The sequence below is a fragment of the Bombina bombina genome, chromosome 5 (genome assembly GCF_027579735.1).
Source record: "Bombina bombina isolate aBomBom1 chromosome 5, aBomBom1.pri, whole genome shotgun sequence".
Lineage (NCBI taxonomy): Eukaryota > Metazoa > Chordata > Amphibia > Anura > Bombinatoridae > Bombina > Bombina bombina.
In genome coordinates this window covers 296606190-296612006 of record NC_069503.1, presented here as the reverse complement: position 1 = coordinate 296612006, position 5817 = coordinate 296606190, and the positions used below count along the sequence as shown (strand labels likewise).

The window sequence follows — 5817 nt, the reverse complement described above, 5'->3', positions numbered from 1 at the left end:
TCAAAAAAGGATATCAAGAGAATTAAGCAAATTAAATAATAGATGTAAAGTGGAAAGTTGTTTAAAATTGTATGCTCTGTTTCAGGGTTCTTCAAACTTTTCCCCCCAAGACCAAGTGCCATGATACCACAAACCTTTGGGACCCAATTTTTATACTTGGTCTTGAAATAATTTTGTAAGAAATAAATAACATGATAGCTGCAATTTTTGGCAAAGAAACTAAAATATGTGCATACTTTATTCCTGATTATAGTCAAATCTGAATGGGTTGTAAAACGTAATAACACACACACTCTCATACAACACACACACCACACACTCTCATACAACACACATTTTCATGTAACACACACACCACACACTCTCATACAACACACATTTTCATGTAACACACATACCACACACACTCTCGTACAACACACACTTTCATGTAACACACATACCACACACACTCTCATACAACACACACACTTTCATATAACACACACTCACCCCATACACTCTTACAACACACACATACACACACACTTTCATAACACACGCATACCACACACACACTCTCATACAACACACACACCACACACTCTCATACAACACACATTTTTGTGTAACACACATACCACACACACTCTTGTACAACACACACTTTCATACAACACACATACCACATGCACTCTAATACAACACACACACTTTCATATAATACACACACCCCATACACTCTTACAACACACACATACACACACACTTTCATAACACACACATACCACACACACACACTCATACAACACACATACCACGCACTTTCTCATATAACACACACACACTCTCATACACAACACATGCACAGCACACACACAATCTCATACAATACACCACACACACTCCTACAACACACACACACAAGTCGGGACCCAGTACACATGGTGTTGTGACCCAGTAATGGGTCCCGACCCATGGTTTGAAGAATCCTGCTCTATTTTAATTATGAAAGAAAAATGATGGGTTTCATGTCCCTTTAAAGGGACAGTCTATTCAAAATTAAACTTTCATGATTCAGATAGGGCATGCAATTTTAAACAACTTTCCAATTTACTTCTATTATCTAATTTGCTCAATTCTTTAGATATCCTTTGTTGAAGAAATAGCAATGCACATGTGTGAGCTAATCACACAAGGCCTCTATGTGCATCAACCAATCAGCAGCTACTGAGCATATCTAGATATGCTTTTCAGCAAGTGATATCAAGAAAATGAAGCAAATTAGGTAAATTAGAAAGTGGTTTAAAATGACATGCTCTTTCTAAATAACGAAAGAAAAAAATTGGGTTTCATGTTCCTTTAACTCTGAATAATATGGGTTTTTACTATGCTGAAAATTAGTAATGCAGGCTTCAGACCTCAAATGATTAACAATAGTCTGTATATCTTTCTAATTGGCTTTAGCATGGACTTTGTGCTAACAAAAAACAAGGAAAGGCATGCTGACAGTATGATGTGATTTTGTGATAACATACATAAAACGAGGAAAAGCCTATTGACAGTATGATGTGACTAGAGTGACTGTCACATGAAGTACATCAGGATTAGCTCCTCCAAATAAGGAAAATGGTGGTGAAATTTGGCCACTGAAAAACTTTTGCATAAACCATTACATTTCAGGCAAAGTGGACAAAATAATGAAAGTATAATGCAAAGTTGTTTTATTATGTATAATTAAATAATTCATGTTATAATCACAAAGTGTATCATGCCCATGTAACGGGACAGACTATTGTTGAACAGACTTTATCTAATTATTTTGCATATCTAACTTTATACTCATTTATTTGATGTTGTTTTCTATTACAGAAACATATCAAAGGGTCTATAAAGACATTACTGACCATGAAATGAGAAGATGCATAGGAGATAGCTTCACCAATCCCACACAAGAATTGTTTGTGGTCACAGGTAAGCAGTTACGTTTTTTCTTGTTTAAATCACCCCACTGGGTCATTTCTTTTTAAATTCCTTTTTGTTTTTTTTGTTTATACAACATGCTTATATGGATGTGATACAGCAGGGGAGTGTTTTTTTTTTGTTTATACAACATGCTTATATGGATGTGATACAGCAGGGGAGTGTTTTATTTCTGTTTATACAACATGCTTATATGGATGTGATACAGCAGGGGAGTGTTTTTTTTTTGTTTATACAACATGCTTATATGGATGTGATACAGCAGGGGAGTGTTTTATTTCTGTTTATACAACATGCTTATATGGATGTGATACAGCATTGGAGTGTTTTTTTTTTTGTTTATACAACATGCTTAAATGGATGTGATACAGCAGGGGAGTGTTTTATTTCTGTTTATACAACATGCTTTTATTGATGTGATACAGCAGGGGAGTGTTTTACTCACTTCCCTGATCCTCCCATGATCATAAATAGAGCAGCCATGTTGGAGTTTTCTCTGTGCTTGGATTGAGCTGACCCTTTGAAAGGATTGTTCTATTTTGATAGGGGTGCTTCTTTGTAACAGGATTTTTATTGCACTATCAACTAATATCAATTAAAATGTTAATGAATTATAAATCTTGTCTAAAAAGAAGCATTCTTCAAACAAAGGCATGCCCCTGTCACATGAAAAATAAATGAAACTCCCTTTACAATTGTCAGTGCTTCAGCAACATGCAACTTAAAGGGACAGTATACACTCATTTTCATATATCTGCATGTAATAGACACTACTATAAAGAATAAGATGCACAGATTCTGATATAAAAATCCAGTATAAAACTGTTTAAAAATTTACTTAGAAGCTGTCAGTTTGGCTCTGTTGAAAAGGTAGCTGGAAAGCCCACTGCAAGTGGCAAATAAGACACTCCCCCCTCCCCCTTCTTTTACATATGAAAAGACCCTTTACACAAACAGGAGCAAGCTGGAAAAGGTAGCTGACAGTATTCACATAAAACTTTGGGGCTTGGTTAGGATTCTGAAAATCAGAGCAATGTTATTTAAAAATAAGCAAAACTATACATTTATTTTAAAAAAAAACTTTATAGGCTATATAAATAGATCATCTACAAAACATTTATGCAAAGAAAAAATGAGTGTATAATGTCCCTTTAAGATAAAACAATAATATATTTCTTTAAAAGTGCATATTAGTAAAAAAATGCATGCCCTAATTTGTTTTAATTCATTTTAGGACCATCAACCCTGCACTAACCCACAAAGGGGTTAAACACACAGTAGAAGTACCGCTTGGAACCCCAGAACACTGCTGATCCTGAGAGGAAGTGCTGCTGATCCAATCATGAGCGATAGTCATTTAACTAGTATTTCTGATTAGATAAGCAGCAGTTGTCAGTTTTTGCTCTGGACCAGCAGTGCTCTGCAGGTACCTATCAGTACTTCCACTGTGTGTTTAAAGCCTTTGTGTGGGTTAATCTCACAGTAGTGCAGGGTCAATAGTCTTAAATTTACATTAAAGGATGTAAATTTTTTTTTACTATTAAGGCCCTTTTAATAATAAGACAATAAACACCTTGAGATGGTAATATAAAATGATAAACTGTGTGTGTGTGTATATATATATATATATATATATATATATATATATACTTTCATTATTTATTTTGTCCCCTTTTCCTGTAATTCTATTCTGAAATTGTGAGCTTTTCAGCTCCTGTTAGAAATGGAAGTGCAGAACACTGTTATATTCCACACAGCCATTGGCTGCACACTCTAGTGACAAATTTATAACGGTCCCTAATTGGCCACAGCAGATAATGTAACCTAAGTTACAATATGGCAGCTCCCATTGTTTTATAGAAACTAAAACCTTACACTTAGTTTGTTAATGTTTAAACACCAAATAAAACTTTAAAAAATACATCTACATGTTATTCACAGACTAACCTTTTCTTTCAATGCTTCATTCTATCTAGCATTTATTTAGGGCTAGATTACAAGTGGAGCGCTAATTTATTGCGCGCCTGCAAGTGGGCAAATGTGCCCTTTTGCAGGCATGCAATAAATAACCAGCCATTAGAAGTGTCTGGTTATTGCTACTATATGCTTGTGGTAGCAACTAGCGCTTATAAGATTAACCAGAGATCAGATCTCTGGTCAATTTTATAAATATGCCCCAAATGCCCCCAAAATACAGTGTAGTGTATTTTATAAAAAAAATACAAATTGTATTATTTTTATGTTTTAATAAAATAATTGTACTAGGTAGTATTTTGGGAGTAAAGTTGGTCGGAGTTGGGTGTTATATTTACTGCATCGCTGAGCTACTTAACCCCTTTGCTGCACTTTGATTCTGAGTTTGCGTAACTTTACACTTTAGTTGTAATACCAGCTAATATTAGCGGGCGCTGGTATTACTCAATGGAGCACTAATATTGCTTGCACGCAAGCAATATTTAGCACTTCACTTGTAATCTGGCTCTTAGTGTTTAATGTCCCTTTAAATAAGCAAGCACCTCACACAGCATGGAAGTACCACAGAAGTAAATAGAATACTGTCTTAATAAATGCTACTCTGTTATATCATTTTCCTTTGGCAAGGGAAGTGGGAATATGAAGATTTAGAATATGACAAATCTAGATAGCACATTACTTTATATTTTGTAAAAGGAAAAAAACACAATTGAAAAGGAAATAAACTGCACATTGTGACTTTCCCTCTTTTTTCTCCAAAAGTCTAGGAACACAACCAAAAATTTAAATTACAACATAGGGTATCAAATAGTCCACATTGATTTCTAGAGACGTAAAATATAAATATCTTAAGGAAAAAAAGTCTCAATATAGTAACCCTTTAACGACTGAGATGTACCATGTATGTTGCCGCTCATTAAGGGTTATATTTTTTTAAATAGCACGTGTCCCGCCACAAGTGGCGGTACTGCGCTATTATACCCTCCCTTCTTGTCATCGTAAATAGTGTGGCCTCAACACTGGCGGCGAGACCGCGCATTTAATAGCACTTCCCCATTCAAAGACGAGTGATGTACAGGGTACGTTGCTAGTCTTTAAGGGGTTAAAGTATAGGTTCTAAGCATCCCATTGGCAGGTAGTGATCTGTTTGATTAGGAAGGACCGTGGCCAAATATGTTAATATCTAGATGGAAATTGCATTGACATGAGAAATTATGCCAGTTAAAAATACAATTCTTTTTTAGTATTCATCACAACCTTGAAGTTGAAATAAAGGCGTGTTATTTTTTTTGTCAGATTTACTTTTTTAGTTCTACGAATTAAAGTTCTTCTGTAGACTAAGCAATTAGCACAGAATGCCCGTGTTTATGTAATATTTGTTTTTATTTTTACAGGCCGGTGCCAAATTCAAGATCATAGAACAGATACAGATGGACATCATAATATATTTTTGTTGTTCTGTCAACATTATTGTGCATCTGCATTATACTTGTACCCTAGGCCTATACTATGTTATTCTCTGGTTTATTACAATGTCATATTGAAAATGTTTTAATACCTGGAAAATTTGAAGCCTAATAAAAGTTTAAATTACTTTTGTAAGAGTCAATGCTGTTGTTTTTATGGAGTCATTTCTAAAGGATTTTTTGGTGAATATTTTTATTTTCATACAGTATTGACGTTAACAGATCATATTTACCAGACAGGCAAATGCTAATTTTATTAAAATCAGTAAAAGTATGAAATCAATAAAAAAAAAAATATGATTTTCCTAGTTTAACTTCTGGTAACAATTGCAGTTAGTTATATACAATAATTATTTTTTATATATGCACAGATATGGAGATATCTGTAAAACAAATATTCATAAAGAAAATAATC

At 34.2% G+C, this 5817-nt stretch overlaps 1 long non-coding RNA gene across 1 annotated transcript; it reads left to right on the top strand.

The window, feature by feature from the left end:
• Positions 1–1848: 1848 nt before the first annotated feature.
• Positions 1849–5531, top strand: LOC128659310 (uncharacterized). The gene is made up of 2 exons (XR_008402334.1): positions 1849–1953; positions 5331–5531. It is a non-coding gene; the product is annotated as an uncharacterized LOC128659310 (long non-coding RNA).
• The last annotated feature ends 286 nt before the right edge of the window (positions 5532–5817 follow it).